General features: G+C 35.8%; 1 long non-coding RNA gene across 3 annotated transcripts; it reads right to left on the bottom strand.

The window, feature by feature from the left end:
* Positions 1-238: 238 nt before the first annotated feature.
* Positions 239-14,242, bottom strand: LOC147390980 (uncharacterized). 3 transcript variants are annotated; one of them, XR_015183158.1, is made up of 3 exons: positions 13,637-14,242; positions 3,051-3,199; positions 239-2,798 (listed from the first exon to the last, which is right to left on the bottom strand). It is a non-coding gene; the product is annotated as an uncharacterized LOC147390980 (long non-coding RNA). The 3 variants fall into 3 exon arrangements; XR_015183159.1 differs by lacking the exon at positions 13,637-14,242 and adding an exon at positions 8,979-9,059; XR_015183160.1 differs by lacking the exon at positions 13,637-14,242 and having other exon boundaries at positions 239-1,323; positions 2,715-2,798; positions 3,051-3,988.
* Between the last annotated feature and the right edge of the window lie 8,317 nt (positions 14,243-22,559).

The raw sequence follows: 22,559 nt of genomic DNA, 5'->3' as shown, positions 1-22,559 counted from the left end.
GTCTCGGTCCGTCAAATTTGGAGACATTTGACATACGTGTCAAATATTTTGTTGTAGAATTTTTCTTTTTTTTTTTTGACATCCTTAACTGTCACATTATCGGAGGAAGAGCTTCGAAAAAAAAAATCTATAGTCTATGACCATCAAATATGGAGGTTTAACAAATAATAAGACGGTCATCTAATTCACCAATAGCAATAATTGACTTAGTAAAAAAAAATCATCAAACAAAGATTATTCATAGAAACCAAATCTTGACCACCTATGAAACTCAATTCACATTAAATCCAATTAGAAATCAAACACAAAACGTATCATTGCAATATCAACTAATTCACGAACAACAATTCTATCTATTCTGGATAGTTTTAAAAGTTAAATTCAGATATTTGAAGATATACCATCTACCTGTATCTATTGAATACAGATGTCTCAAGAGTAGACAAACCAAATCTACCATCTTCAACAATTGGACTGGGTGTACGGGTTGGATCATAGCTTGTCTGATGAGTAAGGGAAGAGCTGGCGACTGGAGGGAGTTTTCAATAGACATCTAGCACGGATTCAACAAACCTACTATTCTGAAAATGATTGGCAAGAGAATTTCCTTATTGCTATGATTGAAATCATCATGCATAATTCTTCTACGTCCATGCTTCCCCCTCTCTACATAATTCTTCTATGTCCACTGCCTTGTCTAAGAACTTATTCCTTTTCATCCTTATCCTAGCTTCATTGCTATCCTTAAAGCAACTGTATCCACCACTTGCAAAAAAAAAAAAAATTTACAGTTTAAGATGATGAAGTGAAACAACCCAAGATTTGAAATCACTCTAACTCATTAGCCCCAAAATAGAACAAAACTTCAATTCTGTAGACCCCCAAAAAATATTACCAAAATAAAAGTAAAAACATTCAAAGATAAAGAAAGGTAAAATGCTGGACATCTAATACAAGTGTGTCTCAAAAAGATATAGCTAAATTGTATTTTGCACCACGATATTGAAATCCTCAATATGATATTATGTCATGTATATTCAAAATCGAATCTTCCTAATTAAAAGGTTCTTCTCAAGCTACATTCTACTGGTTAAAGATCCTCCTACACATACTACAAAATATACCAGCAACAAGGGAACAAATTTTAGTCAATTACACTTAAAATTCAAAATGAGAACACCAAAATCAATAAACAACATGTATAAAATTAAAATTCTCATCATAATTACCTTCAAAACAATAATGTCGGCCACTTACCTTGCTGAACACTAACCCTTGCAGATGGAAGAGCAACACCAATGCCTATGGAAGAGCAACACCAAGCTGCCAAATAAGTGAATAAGTACATGAATTGTGTAGGGAATTACAGAATCACATTAAAGGCTTGAACTATTTCAACATCAATACTTCCAGCTAACAAATGGTTGGTTGTAGGTATAAGTTCACCTTACCCTTCAAAAGGATGTTGACAAATTCTCAGCACAACGAAGAAAAATATTAGATTGAAGGCTGATTTTGAACCCATTATCTTAAAATTGTATTACGATATGTGGGGATATTGGCTTACTCATAATTGCTCTACTATATAACTTAGTGTTATAGGAAAAGATAATAGATACTATTTTTAGCATAGGTTCCTCTAGTTTCAATTCAAGTATTGATAATTTCTTGTAAAGATCCCAATGCACATTTCTCCATGTTTTCTTAGGAGGAAGATGGCAATCCATACAAGAACATTCTTGGTTTGTGTTCCTTACAGAGGTAACTATTTGATGTGAGTCACCCAAAATGTTTGGCAGTGTTCCCATACTTCATGGGTATGTGATCAAACAAATCCCACTCTAGGAGTACTAGTGTACTAGCAATTACTAAAACCTCTCCCTCAATCTGGTGGCATCTAATGGGACCATCTATTAGTTTGAATTTTGGAACACCAGATTTTCTAGTCTAAGCCCAATAGTTGTATGGCCCGGGTCCTTGTGCATGTTCCTATCAATAAGGTTGAGTGTCCATAGAGTTCTATTTGGAAATGTTATGGTTGTAACCTGTAACTGATCATTCCCCTATTTTTCTTTTGCTTATTATGTTTTTAAACGTTTAATGCATTTTCACAACACTTTCCTAAGTCCAAGGAATCTAAATCCTCGTCTATCTACACTGGAACGGATGAATAAATTGCTTATATTTAAGAGGAGGTCCCTTGGTGCATGCTGCTCGCAGTCAATGAAGCATTGATCGATGAGAACATAAAGACAGCAAATAAAAGAACAAGACAATGTGAGAGATGCCTTGGAATCCAAGGGTTTTAGAATAGATGAGAAGAAGGCATGGTATCTAGTATGCAACATTAATTCATGCATAATGTTCAATCATAAAACCAAGAGAATTCATTTCATGTTATTGAGAAGAAATAAATTCTAATCAACCTTTGCCTGGAGAAATATCTAATAGTGATAATGGATCGTGAAAGATAAAGGAAATATGTTGGAAGTGTACTTGGTAGCTTCTCACTCTATTTTTCCATTATGATAAGAAGGGATAGTTGAGTTAACACAAAATCAGGGTGTCCTATTTCAAGGGAGGCTTCCTAACTCAAGCCCCTCCTCTATACTGGAGGAGCATTCCCCTATCAGATGGCGGTCATGCAAATTGGTAGTGTACGATATAACCAAGTTGATATCGAAATACATTTTTTGTAAACCTAGTGTCCATACAAGCTGTCACCCACAAAGTTGTTGGACACCACATCGCCTTCGGTGTAACCCGGGATACCCTACAAATTACCTTCAGACCCCTCCCTGAGAACCCAAAAATGATGTATAAAATAAAAAAATCAGAACAAAGAAAATGTACCCCAAACAAACAAGTCCGAAAACCTTAAAACTATTCTGGACAAGCAAATAAGAAAACAGACCTACGACCACCATGCATCTATTTTTTTTTTACCAAGCATCTATGTTTTGTTTATAAGATTTGAACACCTACTTCATAGAAATCCTCTTAACTAATTCATGAAGGAGTTCGTGAAGGAAATAATTTTTGATGCCTACTTGATAATAGCCTTAATCTTCTTATAAGTAGCCGACTTTTCCTGCCTCACAATGAGATCTAACACTGAGATGTCCATGGTAGGGACACAGAAAGCCATTTCCCGAGTTTTCAATTTCCCATTCAGTGAAGGGAGTATTTTCCCAACAGCCTACACACAAAAAGTTAACAAGAAGATAAGTGATAGCCCTACCACAAAACAGAGCCACTATGCATCAGTACAATTGATTAGAATTTAGAAGCAATTACCAACATATAACAAAAAACCCAAGAGTTGGCATGGATAAAGTGGGGATTTTGACATTTTAGCGTCTTTTGGTAAAAGTTGAATATTTAACTATCAATGCGTTTCATCAGAGAACCTTTACAGCATTGTTAGGAAATCTAATAACAACATATTCTTTTACGTATACTATTGGCAGAATCATCTCTTCCCATAATTATGGATTGCACAAGATCGGGGATTTCTTATTTTAGACAATATTGACAGAATCATCTCTTTCCATTCACATAATTATAGATTGCATAAGATCAGGGATTTCTTATTTTTAGGCATCTGTTACAATAGCATATTTCCATTATTAGTTTCATTGTAAACTTATATATTCTGTAAAACAGAATACAAAAGAGATATACAGAATTATTGAAATACATCTCTTTTTCTTTTTAACATGGTATCAGATTAGAACAAGGTCTTGCAACGCCATGGCTAAATCCTCCAACCCAACTCTCCCTTCCCTCCCTTCCCCTTATCTTCTTCATCCCTCAGATTCACCAAGCTTAACCCTTGTCAATGGACTTCTAACCGGCGACAACTATCCCAAATGGCAAAAAGCCATGACCCGAGCCCTCAATGCCAAAAATAAACTTAGTTTTGTTGATGGTACCCTCAAACCTCCTGAACCTAACATACCCGAATACCCACAATGGAACCAAATGAAGGATATGGTTCTTACCTAGATTCTCAATTCAATTAGGGTATGTTTGGTAACACTTCTGAAGTCTGAAGTCTGAAGTCTGAAGTCTGAAATCTGAAGTCTGAAATCTGAAATCTGGAATCTTATTCTGGAAAAGTTGTTTGTTTATAACTTTTAAGAGCTTCGGGTTACAAATAGAATTTTAAAACATAATGGTCATTTTGACAACATTACTCTTTTATAATTCTAATAAATTGTTTTTACCAAAAACCATAACAAGTTACGCATAATGAAACCATCAACATATTTCAAATTAAATAATCCAAAAGTATTGTTTATAAATTGAATTCATACTTGAGAAATTACATTCTAATAAAGTAATACTCAAACAATAAACAATCATTCATTTTCTAGTTGAATTGCAATTTGATCACGTAAAGTGATCATATTAGCTTGTGCTTGCGATGAGAATATGTCATTATAACATGGTGGATCATGTGATGGTTCGGATTCTACTAAAGAATTACTCTCTTCGTCGACATCAACTTCATATTGTCGAAACAACTCATCATGGAGAGAAACACGACGTAAGAAATTGTGTATTGCCATGCATGCAATAACAATGTCCCGTTGAGTGTGATAATCATATGAAGGCATTCTGTTCAAAATTGGGAATCTTTTTTTCCATACACCAAAGGTCCTCTCAATTACATTCCTTAATCGAGCGTGTGCATGATTAAATTTCTCCTTTCTACCCATTGCACGCGTTCCTCGATATGTTCTTAGCCAATAGCGTGTGTTACGATATGGAGTCATAAAACCTCTAGTGTGTGTGTGTATGCAGCGTCGCATAAATAATACATATCTGCAACAAATATAAAACATATGTAAAATTTATATTATTGATTATAAGATTAATTTCAAAAATATAATTTGAAAATACATACCTGGAGGAGGCATTGGAAAATTGTTAATCGGGTTACGCAGTGTCTCATTTAATACCCTCGAGTCATGTGCAATTCCTTCCCATCCAGCCATCACATATATGAACTTCATATCAAAATCACACACCGCCATTACATTTTGAAAACATTTTCCCTGTCCCCTTCCTCTAAATGGGACTTGTTGATCAAGCGGAATGTGCGCATCAATTAGTGTGCCATCTAATGCACCGACAGCACCCTTAAATGGCCCTTCTCTCAAATGTACATGAGATCGAATTTCTCCCATTGGCTTGTCAAATGCTGGGGGGACTATTATCTCTCGTGCAAACTGTATCATTGCATCCAACACTTCATGAAAATACCTACTTACGGTTTCTCCAGAATGTTGGAATCGATATTTTACTAATCGATTCCGACAATTATGACATATTGTCATAAAAAACATTGCCATTTTCTCTTCTACGTCTATATATCTACTATCATTTAATCAATTTTTATCTCGAAAATATTGACATAATTGTACAAAAGCATTCTTCTCCATCCTAAATATCTCGTACATTTGTGTTGAAGATCCTTCCAAAAGTTCTCGCACATATGCCTTGCCAGAAAGTGATGATGTGCGCAACCTTTGTCGAATATTCATACGATTTTTAAGTTTAAGCATAAAAAGTAATGTTACCAATCTCATCAACAACCATTGTTTTGGCGTCATTATCACTAAACACAATGAAAAATTAAAAAAAGTTAGTATTAATTGAAACTGTAAAAAAAGATTTTTCAAACATGCAATCTATTTAGTAAGTTAAAACATGCATATTCGATTAGGTAACAAGATAATAATTCTAATTAAACAATCAAAAATTTTATAATATCATCAATGATAATAACTCCAAAAAAATCATCTATATTAACTATAAAAAAATATCAAAATTTAAAAATAACCATCCACAGTAACTATCCAAAAATATCAAAATATCAAAATAACCAATACATCATTGGTTTTTATTAAAAAAATGTTTGACTTCAACTAATTATTTACAATAAACTCCAAAATTTGAACCCTCTCTGCTTCATTATCCAAGTCCATAAATGCGTATTCAATTTCGGTAGTTGTGCAAATTTCAATATAGCAACATGATAAGTATGAATACTTATCACTCCTAAGTTCTTCAAATCCTTCATAACTTCATTTACATCTTTAAAACAAGGTCCCTTGTTAACCTCTTCTTTATTAATCTGTTCTTCGATAACATTAATAAGCCTTTCCAAGTTTTTTTCAATAGTGTCACCACTATTCGAATTCCTACGTTTCTTCTTCATCGGACCTTGTGATGTATTCTCTTCAAGTGGGGTATTAGGGGTGCCTTCCACACTTACACCTTGGAAGTATGTATCCCCTTCCCCTAAAAATTAGTCACCATAAGTGTCTTCAGCGTCCAAATTTGTGTACTCCATAGGTTCAGGACCATTCACATCGCTATCAACAGTAGGGCGCGGGATCGATGAGAAGGGGCTCCATGCTTTATCGCCATTTGAAAGAGTACTTTCAAATACACCCATCATCAATTCAGTATCTACAAGAGGTTTGTTCCTAAACTTCTTAGCTTCGGGAATTCTCTATTTCAAACAATAATATAAAAATAATTAGACTAAGTCTAGTTAATCAAGTTAAAAATATGTACGTAAGATTAGAAACTTGCCTCTAAGACATCATCCCACTTCTGCGGAGGTCAATTTATAGTATTGATATCCGCACTAAGCCCATGCCCGGACAATCCAACAAGTTTTCGCCATATGTTGTAATCAGCCCTCAAGTAATCATATTGATTCTTGAACACTTTATGATTAAAATTCACTCCCCATGCCTTATTGAATTCAGATTCTAATCTTTTCCATGAAGCACTGGTAAGAGATACTCCTCTGTACCCTTCTTTGTTCACCTCACTTAAGCACAACTCAAGAAAGTGTTTCCTTTTCGATTGGTCTGTAGAAAAGTCTGCTCTATCAACACTCTTTTCTTTATCTTTATTTTTGTGAGCCATATCTATGAATAACAATGAAATGGAAGTATAAATCAAATGGAGCCAATACCACAATAATATATCTAATGACCGAGCTTTATGCAAGAAGAAAAACAAAAAAGAATGAATGAAATATGTTAAAAAGGGTTCGATTTCTACTTTTTATTCGATTTCTCCATAATAGGTTCGGTTGGTTGTTTGAAATTTTGGGATTTTGTTGAAATTTTGATTTTTGTTATTGTTTCATTATTTCACAATTACAAATCTTAGAAGATTTTTATTTTTAATGGATCTTTGTTTTAATTTTTCATCGTAAATTTATATATGTGGGGAGTTCAAACTTTAACATGATGATCTCAACAAATAATAGATATTGGAATATAGGAAGAATCCCAATAATATTCAAATTTCAGGATTAATTTATATATGTGAGGAGTGTAAACTTTAACATGGTGGTCTCAACAAATAATGATATTGGAATATAGGAAGAATCACAATAATAGACATGCACATTATCATAGATGATTTTCACCCATATATTAAGAAAACACATATGTTTTCTATGTATGGCACGCAGCCCATACATATGTCAAGCCGTTTTATATGTATGGCACGCAGCCCAATATGTTTGTTTTTCCAATAAATACTAGTTATGGTTAAAAAAATCTGAAACTATGGTTATGGTTAAAATATTTGAAATTATGGTTAAAAAATCTGAACCAATTCTTTTTGGATTGTTTTCCAATAAACACTGGTTAAAAAATCTGAAACTATGATTATGGTTAAAAAATCTGAAGTTATGGTTAAAAAATTTGAATCAATTCTTTTTGGATTGTTTTCCAATAAACACTGGTTAAAAAACCTGAAATTATGGTTACAAAACATGAAACTATGGTTATGGTTAAAAAATCTGAAACTATGATTAAAAAATCTGAAATTATGATTATGGTTAAAAAATCTAAACTATGGTTAAAAAATCTGAACCAATTCTTTTTGGATTGTTTTCCAATAAATACTGGTTAAAAAATCTAAAACTATGGTTAAAAAATCTGAAACTATGATTAAAAAATCTAAAACTATGGTTATGGTTAAAAAATCTGAAACTATGGTTAAAAAATCTTAACCAATTCTTTTTGGATTGTTTTCCAATAAATACTAGTTAAAAAATCTAAAACTATGGTTATGGTTAAAAAATCTGAAACTATGGTTATGGTAAAAAAAATCTAAAACTATGGTTATGGTTAAAAAATCTGAAACTATGGTTAAAAAATTTGAAACAATACTTTTTAAATTGCTTTCCAATAAACAATGGTTAAAAAATTTGAAACTATATGATTGAAAAATCTGAAACTATGATTATGATTAAAAAATCTGAAATTATGGTTAAAAAATTTGAATCACTTCTTTTTGGATTGTTTTCCAATAAACACTGATTAAAAAATCTGGAAATATGGTTAAAAAAATTTGAAACTACATGGTAAAAAATCTGAACCAATTCTTTTTTGATTTGGCTTTCTCAATATTAGATTCACATGGTGTGATTAATCAAAGATAGAACAATAGAGTGGTGGTAGATGCACATACCTGCGTAGGTCTTGACGGCCGAGTTGGAGAGGAAGGAGATGAAGAAGAGAGAGGAGGTAAGGGTTTAACGTTTTTTTATAAGAAAGGGATAATAAATAGAAATATATTTTTTTATAAGGGTTCCGCTGAAATCAACCACTTTTTCTGAAATCTGAAATTTAACAAACATCTTTAACAAAGCTGAAGTCTGAATTTGAATGGTGGACCACCTCCATTCAGACTTCAGAACTGTTACCAAACATAGTCTTAGTCCCTCTCTTGCCAATTCTCTTGAATATCATACCAACCCACGTGATGTTTGGGTTGATCTTTCCTCTCGGTTTTTTCATGGCAATAATGCCAGAATTTACCAACTCAAACAGACACTCTCTTCCCTACACCAAACCACAAATTCAGTCCATGATTACTACAACCAAATCAAACCAATTTGGGATGAACTTAGTCACCTCAAACAAAGCACTGACCTCAAAGCTTTAAAGCAGCAAGCTGATGATGAACAGGTGGTCCAATTCCTCCTCGACCTCAACGATTCCTTTGCCTCCCTCTTAGCTATGGATCCACTCCCACCCATAAGCAAAGTATTCTTTATTTTGTTTCAAGAAGAGCAAAAAAGGCTGCACAACATTCGACCATCTTCATCGGAAACCATGGCCATGGCAGTTCGATCTGGTGGACGCCCAAAACCCCCTTCAAGTTCACTACTTGCAGCAAAGACAGACACACCCGAGATCATTGTTGGACTCTTGTGGATTATCCCCCTGGTCGCAACCCGCGACCCAAGACCCAGCCATCCACTCTCAGTCAGCCCCCATCCAGCATAAACCAGATCGTCGCTACTTCGTTGGACTCAAGTCCAATACCTGGTTTGTCACCGGAGCTTTACCAGAAGCTTCTTAGCTTACTCGCACCATCTTCCTCTCCGATTGAGTCCTCTGTTAACTTCATTGGTAATCTCTTCTCCCCTTTCCTTGATTTTCCTCTCAATCGGTGCCTCCATTGGGTGGTAGACAGTGGCGCGAGCCACCATATCTGCCACCACAAAGACGTTTTCACTGATCTCCAACGTCTAGCAGCCCCCCACTCCATTCGGCTTCCCACGGGTCAGGATATTCATGCCGAAGGTCTTGGCACATGTGTTTTATCTCCCTTTCTAATCATAATTCAAGTTTATTTTGTTCATCTTTTAACCTTCAACTTATTATCTATTTCCTAAATTACCCTTCACAACTCTTGCATTATTACTTTCTCTTCTAATAATTACTTATTTCAGGACCCACAGTCGATGAAGCCGATTGGAGCGGGTGAATTCTGCAATGGGCTTTACGTGTACCGTCCCGAACCCCCTATGATTTTTGTTGCTCAATCCACTGCTAATAAGACTCTATGGCATCAACGGCTAGGTCATCCCTCCAGTTTTATTATTCCTAATATTTTAGATTCCCCTTGTATTCTTTTTTATTGTGATGTTTGTGCTCGTTCTAAGCAAACAAGATTACCCTTTCAAACTTTTGCTAATAAAAGTGTTTTTGCTTTTAATCGAATTTTTTGTGATATTTGGGGTGGATATCATACCTCTTCCTTATCTGGAGCACATTATTTCCTTACAATAGTGGATGATTTTTCCCACACAACTTGGATATATTTAATGCGTTTTAAATTTGAAACTTACATTCATTTAATGCATTTTTTTGCTCTTGTCCAAAATCAATTTAATACCAATGTTAAAATCATTAGAACTGATAATGGACAAGAATTTCTCTCTCATCAATTTCAAACTTATCTTCTTGACCACAACATTATTCACGAACGTACCTGTGTTGAAACTCCTCAACAAAATGGTGTTGCAGAGCGTAAACACCGGCACCTTCTTAACGTTGCTCGCAGTCTACGTTTTCAAGCACACTTACCCCTTCCTTTTTGGGGTGATTGTATTCTCACTGCTGCATACCTCATCAGTCGCACTCCCAGTCGTACTTTTCAAAATAAATCACCCTTTGAGGTTCTCTTTAACAAAATACCCAACTACGATCATCTTCTTGTGTTTGGGTGCCTCTGTTATGCACAAACTCTTCGTACTCACCATGATAAATTTTCTTCTCGTGCTACTAAATGTGTCTTTCTCGGCTACCCTAGCACTCACAAAGCATATAAACTCTATAATTTTGATACACGGTCCACTTTCTATTATCATGATTTCACCTTCCATGAACAACAATTCCCTTTTCAGGATATTTCTGACACCTCCTCCTCTCATTTTTCATCTCCAATCATTCCTCTTCCCGTTCCTGAACTCATTTTACGTACTTCTCAAACACCTCTAAACCCTCCTCGAACTCGACCCTTTTCATCTTCAGCTCCTCAAAATCCAACCCCCTCATCTTCACCTCCACCTATCTCTCATCCCCTCCACCATACTACACGGCCTCCCTATCTCCATGACTATATATGCCCCACCTTACATACAGAGCCCACGACATCTTCACCTATTATAATGGCTTTAGGTACTGCTCATCCTTTATTTGCTTTTCTTTCATATTCTCACTTTTTTCCCTCCCATATTATTTATTTAAATGCTCTCACTTCTTGTGTTGAACCCTCATGTTATTCTGATGCTCTCAAACATCCTCATTGGCATGATGCAATGTCCGCCGAGCTCCAGGCTCTAAAAGCTAATTCCACTTGGACTCTTGACCATCTTCCACCTAGTAAGAAACCCATTGGCTGTAAATGGGTTTTCAAAACCAAACTCAAAGCTGATGGATCCATTGAGAGATACAAAACCCGACTGGTTGCCAAGGGCTACACTCAAGTTGAAGGACTTGACTATCATGAGACTTTTGCTCCGGTAGCCAAAATGACCACTGTCCGCTGCTTATTGGCCATTGCTGCTACAAAAAATTGGATCATTCATCAACTTGATGTCAACAATGCCTTCTTGCACGACGATCTTGATAAAGAAGTCTACATGAACCCACCTCCTGGCTATTGCACTCAGGGGTAGACTCGTGTTTGTCGACTCCAAAAATCCTTATATGGTCTCAAGCAAGCCTCCCGCAACTGGTTTTTCAAACTAACTACTGTGCTTCTTGATGTGGGTTTTCATCAATCTCAGGCTGATCACTCCTTATTCACTCTTGTTACTCACACAAGCATCACTATTGTTTTTGTATATGTTGACGACATCGTAGTTGCTGGCAATGCTCTTTCCTAAATTGAGTTTTTCAAGAATCATCTCTCCCTCACTTCAAAACCAAGGATCTTGGCTCTCTGAAGTTCTTTCTTGGCCTCAAAATTGCACGTTCTTCTACAGGAATTTTCCTAAATCAGCGAAAATATGCTCTTGATATACTTTGTGACAGTGGTCACTTTGGTGCTCGGATCGCCTCTTTTTCGATGGAGCAACATTTGAAGCTTTCCAATGAAGATGGATCTCTACTTCTTGATCCTAACATTTATCATCGTCTAGTTGGTCGTCTCATTTACTTGACCATCACTCGACCAGACATTGTTTATGCCGTCAACATTCTTAGTCAGTTTATGCATGCCCCCCGTGTTCCTCATATGACTGCTGCTACGCGTGTTCTCTATTACATCAAAGGGAGACCCGGCCAAGGCATTTTTTCTCCTCTTCCAGCACCACTCAACTTACAGCTTATACTGATTCCGATTAGGCCAGTAACCCCACCACCCGTCGTTCCACCACAGGTTACTTCATCCAACTCGGTACCTGTCCGATCTCGTGGCGTACAAAAAAATAGACTACCGTTGCTCATTCTTCCTCTGAAACTGAATATCGCACCATGGCTGTCACCACCTGTGAGCTCACCTGACTAAAACAACTTCTCACTGATCTTGGCATCCCTCATCCCGAGCCTTTCCATCTCTACTGTGATAATCAGTCTGCATTTCACATTGCTCACAATCCAATGTTCCATGAACGTACTAAACACATTGAGATCGATTGTCACATCATTCGCGACAAAATTCGCTCAGGTCTCCTCAAAGCAATTCACACTTCTTCACATAAGCAAATTGTAGATATCTTCACCAAAGCTTTAGGCCAGGATCTTTTCTATCATTTCTCATGCAAGTTGGGCATTACGGATCTTCATCCACCAACTTGAGGGGGAGTATTGACAGAATCATCTCTTCCCATAATTATGGATTGCACAAGATCAAGGATTTCTTATTTTAGACAATATTGACATAATCATCTCTTTCCATTCACATAATTATGGATTGCATAAGATCAGGGATTTATTATTTTTAGGCATCTGTTACAATAGCATATTTCCATTATTAGTTTCATTGTAAACTTATATATTCTGTAAAATAGAATACAAAAGAGATATACAGAATTATTCAAATACATCTCTTTTTCTTTCTAACATATACTATCAAACTCATGCAGACCCAATAACTCCAACCTAAATTGAGTATGACAATAAAGTTTTGCATTAACAAGAGAGCTATTAAAAAAAAAAAAGAATAACTATCTGAACTATCCAACAATTGGCCTAATCTACACCTTGAGTAGCAATTAAACAACATAAGAATTCGTTAAAAAAAAAACAAATATATATGCTCTAAGTTGCAAATAAACAACATAATCATTCACATAAATCCCTCAAAAATAAATCTATGCTCTAAGTAGCAATTAAACAACAAATCAAATCATTCAGTTAATTTGCACCAACCCATGTGTTAATTAGTTGCCAATAGTCCTTTTTATAAGTTTTTCTCAGTTGAACTTGACTTAGATTGTTGGTTAATACATGTAGTAGCTACATCATGAGATACATTTTCATAGAAATCATGTATCTATATCTCTTGTCAATATGAATTTAGACCAGTTGAAGCTTCTTCCTTATATTTGTTTAGATTTTTTTTCCAGTCTTTTTAGGTTTCCTAAGCTCAATAACTTAAACAAACATAAAAAAGCTTTCAATCACACAAAGAAATCATAAAGAGCATCAAATTTTTGGCAACTCTACAATGTTAACGCCAATCAACTTCCATGGTAGAATGACTTTACTTGATTTGAAGGTCAGAAACCTAGTTTTTTAAATCAAATAACAACATGAACCCTAATTTATTAATAAAATTGATGCAAGGGAGCAACCTGAAACCAAACTCGTTCTCCCAGGGATTGAAGGGATTTCAAGAATGAGGTTGTGAACCAGGTGAGATGGATTGCGGCTCGGTCAGCTTCTAGAATTGATCTTCTTGTGATATTTCAAAACCACCACCAAAAGTTTTCGGATTCGCTGATCTCTCTTTCTTCATCCCTATCTCGTTCCACAAAATCAAGCTTAATCACCTTATTAACCATCTCCACCTCCAAATTTTTTTCTTCATCAACCTTCAAATCAATTTTCTTCAAAGCGTCGTAACTCGATCGCAGCATCGATTTCATCAAATTGATTTCTAGTTTAACTTTTATTTCATAAATTGCATATTGAGATGTTCAAACACATCCATCTTCTTCTTCATTATTGTCTTACGATGAAGTAAAAAAAAATTATGAGTTGGGCTTCAAAAAGAAACGAAATCTTCCTCTTGGTTGTCAAAAGTAGAGGCTGAAAAAAATTCTAGAAAGAAATTACAAACGAAAATGAGAGAGAGATGTGTGAGATCGAGGGATAGAGACAATTAAAACTCCATCAATATGAGATCAAGGACATGTAAGGTCGAGAAAAAAACCTATGTTTTGTAAGTTAGGGTTTCTTCTCTTCGTTTTGTAGGTTAGAGTTTCAATCTACGTTTTTATTCTTCCCTTTCTCCTTTTGTTCGCTTGGTAGTTTATTTAATACATTTATTTTATTTTTATTAAAAATAAAATAAACCCAATTCGTCAGCCTGAAGCCCACAAATTGAACTTAAAAAAATTTGACGGCTTGCTGTGCACGAATTATGCTGTCAAATTTGAAAATTTTCACGTAGTGATAGGAAATATACCACACATCTCTCTTGGAAGCAAGATCAAGTTTTGCATGGCACTTAACACATGTTTGATTCAATAATAACATGATAGAGGACCACTGAGCTAAGTTTCCCCTCAGGATCACCTGATGAAATCATCATGATGAGTTCTGTAGTAACCGATATTTCTAAATTCAAGTTTAGAAATCATCAGGTTGAGATAACCCCTTCGTGAATTCAAAATGATCTTTCGTTTCTCTTTTAGGGTTTGAAATAACATACTGAGAAAATCAATTCTCTTATATTTTCATATACATTTTGCAGTAGTTAAATACACATACGGGATAACAAACACTTGTTTAAGATCCTAAAATATAGGACAGTTTGAAATTGTTTTCTAACTCTAAGGAATAACTATTTTGAATGAATCCAAAAATAGAAAAACTAATGGGCTGTTACAATCTTATGACTTATGATATGCCCCCCCTCAAGATGGAGCTCGAGATAAAAGTCCAATCTTGGATTTGAGATCAAGAAAGTAGGCACGGTGAAGAGGGCTGGTGAGTGCATCAGCAATTTGATCTACTGAAGATACATCACGAACACGAAGGACACCATTTTGTACTTGGTCCCCGATGAAGTGAAAATCGATGGCAATATGTTTCATTCGGGAGTGAAACACAGGGTTAGAGCAGAGTTAAGTAGCACCAACATTGTCACAGTATAAGATGGGACAACAAGGTAGTTGAACAGCAAGATCAATTAGGAGATAACAAAGCTAGTTAATCTCAGTAGCTAAATTAGCTACTGACCTGTATTCAGCTTTAGTGGAAGATCTTGCCATAATTTTATGCGTCTTAGAACTCTAGGAGACTAGATTGCGACCAAGATAGATGACACAAGCACTAGTAGATGAAAAATCATCCTTGTCACCTGCCCAATCTACATCTGAATAGGCGTGTAAGTTTAATGGCGACTGGCGATGTATTTGGAGGCCTTCATTAATAGTGCCATAGAGATAACGTAATAGACGTTTAACAAAGCTCCAATGGTCGGTTGTTGGTGTGTGCATGTACTGGGAGAGCTTGTTAACTGGCAATGCAAGGTTTGGTCGTGTAATCAAGAGATATTGAAGGCTGCTAACAACTGTCTTGTACTCAATGGGATCAAACAAAGGAGAATCTGATTTTAACATCAGAGGTGGGCAAGTTGGAATGAGAGTTAGCACGGGTTTGGCATCAGTCATATGAGTTTGAGCCAGAATATCTAGAATGTAACGCCTTTGAGATAGTAAAATACCATATTGATTTGGGACTACCTCCACACCCAAGAAATAAGATAGCTATCCAAAATCCTTAATTCATAATCGATGAGCAAGAACATCAACAAAGGAGTCGATAATTTTAGTGTTGTTACCAGTGATTATTAAGTCATCCACATATACAAGTATATACATAATATGTCCAGTAGTAGTGAGAACAAATAGTGGGGTATCTGTATGAGAATTCTTGAAGCTAGAGTGAAGAAGGAAAGTGCGAAGTACATGATACCATAGTATAGGTGCTTGTTTGATGCCATAGATTGCCTTTCAAAGTTTACAGACATAAGATGGATGATCGTGATCAACAAAAGCTGGTGGTTGTTGCATGTAGACATTCTCGGAGAGGTGTCCTTAGAGAAAGGTGTTGTTGACATCAAATTGGCGTAAGGACCAACCCTGAGATACAACAAGGCTGAGTACAACACGAACTGTGGTTGGTTTTATAACAGGGCTGAACGTTTCTAGGTAATCGACTCCTGGTCTTTGATGAAATCCTTTTGCGACCAAACGTGCTTTGAACCTATTAATAGAGCCATCAGAGTTACGTTGAATTATGAAAATCCATTTACACCCAACTATAGTCTGTATAGAATCAGGTGGAACAAGTCCCCATGTTCCATTTCTAACTAAAGCATCACACTCATCAGACATAGCTTGACGCCACTTTGGATCAATAAGGGCTTTAGTCACAGTTGTTAGTTCAAGGTCGTTGGATTTTGAGAGTTGGGTATGAAGGTTCATCTTAGTTATTGGTTTATGAATGTGGTTCTTGGCTTGAGTGGTCATTGAGTGAGTTGGAAGGGGATAAATTTTGGTTGGGTTAGGATGAGGTAACGTTGGGATATGTAGTGGCGGGGTTGTATTGGTTGAGGATGGCAAGGAAGCTGAATTTGGGTGGATGGGTTGGTTTGTGTTGGTTGATAGAACTTGTACAAGAGGGTTTGTTGGAACTGCACTTAGAGGTTGCTGAGGGACGATCATTTCAGATGGCATAGTGAGTGATAGCTGGGAAGAGGGTGAGATAACTCTAATTGGTGCAGGAATAGAAGTGGCGATGGTGTTCGGATGAGGACTAGAGGATGGACTAGATAATAAAGAGTAGGGAAACTTATATTCAACAAATTTGACATGTCTGGCGATATAGATGAGGTTCAAGGGTCAAAACAATAGTATGCACTTTAAGTGAGAGAGTACCCAAGGAAAACACATGGCTTGGACCGTGATTCAAGTTTGTGCGATGTGTAAGGTCTGAGCCAAGGGTAACATAAGCAACCAAAGACCCTTAATTTCGAGTAATTTGGTGCTGTTAGAAATATTTTGTGGTAGGGTAAGGAGAGATTTAAAGTGGGAGTGGGCATTCTATTGATGAGGTAGATGGCTGTGGAAAAAGCTTAAGTCCAGTAGGAGAGGAGTAAAGAAGCATGAGTGAGGAGGGCAAGGCTTGTTTCGACTATATGAAGGTGCCTTCTTTCGGAGTAACCATTGTGTTCAAGTGTGTGAGGAAGAGTGGTGAGATGAGAGATACCATTGGTTGAAAGAAAGGTAGCTAGGGAGATGTACTCACCACCATTGTCAGAGTAGAGCGTTTTGATGGTTAAATCGAAGTATTTTTCTATAATGGCTTTGAATCTTATGAAAACTTCTTTAACATCGGATTTGTGTTTGAGTGGGTAAAACCAGATATATTTAGTGAAGTGATCAATGAAGATTACATAATATTTAAAGCCATTATGTGAGAAAATTGGAGAGGTCCCTACATCTGAAAATATGATTTCAAGAGGTTTAGTAGAGAAAATTGTAGAGTTGGAGAAAGACAATTTGTGACTTTTATTGCAAAGACAAGCATTACATAAGAAATCAGGGGATAAAGAGGAAGATAAGCCTAAATGATTGCTAGAAACAATATGTTTGAAAATTAAAAAAGCAGGATGTCCTAATCTATGGTGCCAGTCGACGCAAGTGATTTTTATTGCGGAGAAGGCAATCAAAAGGGAAGAGGTTGGCCACTCATAGACACCATCTTTAGTTAGTCCTTTCAGCAGTGTTGCCCCAGTTCGAAGTTCCTTCACAAGAAAAGTGGATGGTAAGAACTCTATGAAAATATTGTTAGAATAGCAAAATTATGATATAGAGATTAGATTCTTTTTCATAAATGGAACACAGAGAACATTGTTTAATGTAAAGGTATTGTGAGGAGTTTTGAGAGAGGTGGAACCAGTGTGAGTGATGGGAAGATTGGAGTCATCTCCGATCATGATGTCATCAGTGCCAATGTCTGGAGCATGCAAGGAGAGATTGCTCAGATTAGATGTGACATGATGTGAGGCACCACTGTCCAAAAGCCAGGATGGCATGGTGGAAGGATTGGTGGCAAGGTCAGCTTTTGGTTGCCATGGTGTGCCTTGTTGGGAAGAGCTGGATGTGGGGGGAAGTGTGAACTGGTACGAATCGAAATGAAGGGCACCATTTGGTAGTGTGACCCTGAATCCTGCAAATTTGGCAATGACCAAGGTATGGTCTAGGAGGAGAACGAGGGCCCTGTGATGAATGGGGTCCTGCATTGGTTGTAGTAGGTGCGCAGTTGGTAGAGTTGAAGGATGGACGCTAGTTGGAGGTGGTAGTGCCTTGTAGTAGAGAAGAACGCCAATTTTTGTTGTTGGTTCGGTATGTGGGATTTGCAATAGCTGGAAATTGGTGTGGCTCGAGTGGGATTGTTTGAAAAGAGGCTTCAAAATTGAGGAGTTTTTTGGGAAGTTCTTCAAAGGTGATAGAGGTATTTCTTGCTTGGACAGCGCGAACTAATTCTTTGTAATCATCACCGAGACCATCTAGGATTTTGTCTGTGATTTCTTTTTCATCAATTGAGGCTCCAAGAAGAGCAAGAACATCTGATCGGGTTTTTATAGTTTGCATAAACTCACTCAAATTCATTATAGAAACCCAATTACAAAGGTTGCATGAGGGTTTTGAGTCTTACCTTCCATTCTAGATAGGTAATGATCGAGTTGAGTCGACTCATGCCATCGACTCCAATCTCGGTGTACAAACTCGAGGAGCTGAGACAATTACTTTCCATTGTCGTCCTCCTTAATTTTATTACAGTCCGAGCCTTCTCGGATTAAAATTAAAATTAAAGTCTTAAAAGTAAATTAAAAATTTTTAAAAAGAAAATTCTAATATAGTTCTATTCTAAATAGAAAGAAACTCTTGTTTCTTCGACAAGGAATCCGATCTGAGTAGTAGAATAAAATTTTCCAACTACGTTGCTCTTCGTCGAATCCTTCCATTGAAAATAGAAGAAAAATCAAAATTAGAATTCTAAAAAACTTAAGTACTCATTAGAATCCAGAAGTCTGAAGAAAGATTGTACAAAATTTTGAAGTATGAATCTCGAGGTTTGACCGATGTGCCTTAATTGATTTAGGCGCTACAGAAATTCTGATGAAATTAGCTCAAATTTTAAGATTTTGTTCATACTAACTTTAGGAATCTAGTGGTACTTTTTTCGAATTTTTCTAAAATAAAAATTTTGATTGATAGATATCTGAATCGGATTTTTGAATAAAAGATGTTGGATTACACCGTTATCCCTAGCAGTGGTGCCAATTTGTTCGAGTTGTAAATGATAATAAAATAAAGAACAAAAGAAAGCCTTGGAAAAAAAAAGATCAAACCACATAGACAATGTTAATCCAAAAAACTTTCTACTTTAAATCCAATCCAATTTAAATAGACGATTTAAAATAGTTTTCAAAATGGGATTATCTAAAATTAACTACTAAATGAAAGATTTAAAAATACGATAAAGAAGTGTAGATCAATTTGATCACCTTCACAAGTTTTATCAATGATTTCTAATTCTTTATTTATCTTGATCCACTAAACAAAACTAATGTTTGTAGATTGAAATATCAAACAGTTATAATAGAACGAGATCGAAAGTATGATATAAATTAAGCCAAGATTATTAGATAAGTATTAATTATGTTCTGTGAAGCATGGTTCATCTTGAACTAATCAAGGAATGAACCATCAAAACTTTGAGAAACATTCAAAGTTTAACCTAATAATAATTACTTAACAACTATTACAATAAACTATGAAACGATTACGATAACAATAAAAACATTGACAACGTCTTGTTCTGGCTTTCTCAACCTATTTAACCAAGAAGTTAGCCGATAATCATCGCAAGAACATTAAATAAAATAAACATAAAAGAAAAGATAATAGAAATAAGGGAAAATAATTCTTCCTTATTACTCTTGATTCTGAAACCGACAGAGTCTCCTTACAAATTTTATACTAAGAAAGAAAAAATATAAAAACCTAAAACTAAAAAAATTAAAAAAAGAGAAGTTGATATCAAGGAAGATGAGATATCTCCGGGGGAGATGAGATGTCCTTTAATCTGATCTCTTATTTATGGAGATTGGATTAGGGTTTCTAGGGTAATTAGGATTTCAAAAACTTTCCATAATTATAATAACTCAAAAATCCTACTTCAATATGAATGGTTTTCAATCGCCAAACTCCTATACAAATCTTGAGGTTTGACTCATGGACATTACCGCGGCGCCGACGTTGACCATGGTGTCACGGTCCAAGTGGGCCCAAATGACTTGAATTTTGGGCTTGGGCCTTGTTTTGAATCCTGAATCACAGTGGTAACTTTGAATTTTTCTGATTCATCTTGAAATTTGTAAATATTACCTATTACATACAAATAATAGTAATAATACATAATTAAATTGAAAATAAGAATTATTATGGACTAATAATGAACTATATTTAATTAGAGGGTTTAATGTATAATTTACTGATAAAGTTTATGTAATTAAAGCCTAATCAATTTGATAGATAGATGGATGGATAAATGAAAATGACAGATGGATGTCACTAGAGAGCACTACCGAACCCTATTTGTATTTTCGATAAAAAGAAACCAATATATATTACAAAACAAAAATTATTTGTTTACTAGAAAAAAGTTGTAGAAAACCTACAAAAAGTGACGCATTGTTGTATATTCGGAAACGACGGGCCAATCTAGGATAGCACTAGATGTCCTATGCCCTTCGGTAGTATAGGATGCCTTAAAGCATATTATAACTTATGAGATCCGATAATTTCTTCTACTTTTTTCTTAGGGAACGTTGTATGTAAAGGCGATCTCTATATAGTGTAAAGAGATGCAGGGTTCATATGTATTGCCTCTTGATAGGTTTCGATGAGAGGGGTTTCTTAGACTAGTAGTGATCATCGTTAGTCTACAGTCGTCAAACGGTAGGCCTTACCATTAAGTGAATTAAATATTGGCACTACAACAAAAATGGAAATTAGGAACGGTTTATAACTGTTCCTAAACGACTATGAAACGATTGATCGACCGTCTCTAATCGAGGCGTCGTTAATGAATTTAAACGGTTGGAAGTCGTTCGAGATCTCAGGATTTGGAACGACTAAAAACAGTTCCAAAAACTCAGAATTTGGAATTGCTTAAAATCGTTCCAAATCTGAAAACACTAACAAAAAAAAAATACCTTAGACATCGATTAAAATCCGATGTCTATAAGACTGATGTCCTAAGTCTAAGACTTTGGACATCAGTTACAAACTGATATCTAGAATTTTCACAAACCGATATCTAAACTTTTGAAAAAAAATTAGAGATATGCCAATATGGATGGGATTTGACAAACAATGTGGAAGCAATATTTTAGAGTACGGATAAAACTTACTAGGCCTATGGATATCTACAACCTTATTTGCACAAGCTCGACCAAAAACAACAATGTCAAGCAAAGAATTTGTACCAAGACGATTGGTGGCATGAACTGACGCACACGCTGCCTCTCCAACAGCCATTAGTCCAGGAACAATTGCATCAAATAATTCAACAAGGACTCCCCCAACATCAGCTATTAGTCTTCACCACATCGAGTGGAATCGTCAATGCAACAGTCAAAGCCCCAGCAGCAATCCCAGCTGTGTCATGAACCACCAACCACTCATCGTTCACATTCTCTATTGTGGACACATCCATCAAACCCCTCTTGGCCGCTTCATACATAGCAAAATGAACAGCAGTAAATGGGGCATTCATCAAAACAGTAATCCTATAAGATGCATAAAAACCCCATGCAACAGCATCAGGACCCACCAATCAATGGGTACAACCTAAGGACCTTTCAACTAATAATTATCCACACCTTTGATCCTAAACATCCTGAAATGGAAAACAACACTACAAAAGACCAGACATGTAGGTTTAGTAGAACTAACAAATAAACATTCTCTCTTTATTTTTTTCATATGTTATATAGAAATAATGAATGGCATACATAATTAACAACAGGAATTTCTCTATATGCACCACTTCATAAGACACAACAACATATTCATAGCTCTTATTGCTTTACATGCATATGTTCCACAATAGAAGAATTTCCAACATCAATCGGTCGCCAATTTCTATAGAAAAATGCAAATCTAAGTTGGAGATATCTCAAGAAACAATAAAACAATAGAAATAGTGGAAGGGCAGTCATCAAAGCAACAACATATTCATAGCTCTTATCGCTTTACATGCATATGCTCCACAATAGAAGTCACAAGAAGAGGGGATAACAGTCATAAACAACCCTTAAACTGTGCATCCTTTCCTTACACACTACAATATATACTCATCAAAATCTAGGGTCCTATGTTGAAGGAAATGACCTTTCTTTCCTAAACTCAATCTAAGAGTAATAATTAATGAAAGGTTCAGACCTTACCATACAATGGGTTGAGTACTAAA

This window comes from Akebia trifoliata, chromosome 11 (genome assembly GCF_017979445.1).
Source record: "Akebia trifoliata isolate Shusen 1 chromosome 11, ASM1797944v1, whole genome shotgun sequence".
Classification (NCBI taxonomy): Eukaryota; Viridiplantae; Streptophyta; class Magnoliopsida; order Ranunculales; family Lardizabalaceae; genus Akebia; species Akebia trifoliata.
The sequence above is the reverse complement of the archived record's forward strand: the minus strand, read 5'-3'. Positions and strand labels throughout refer to the sequence as shown.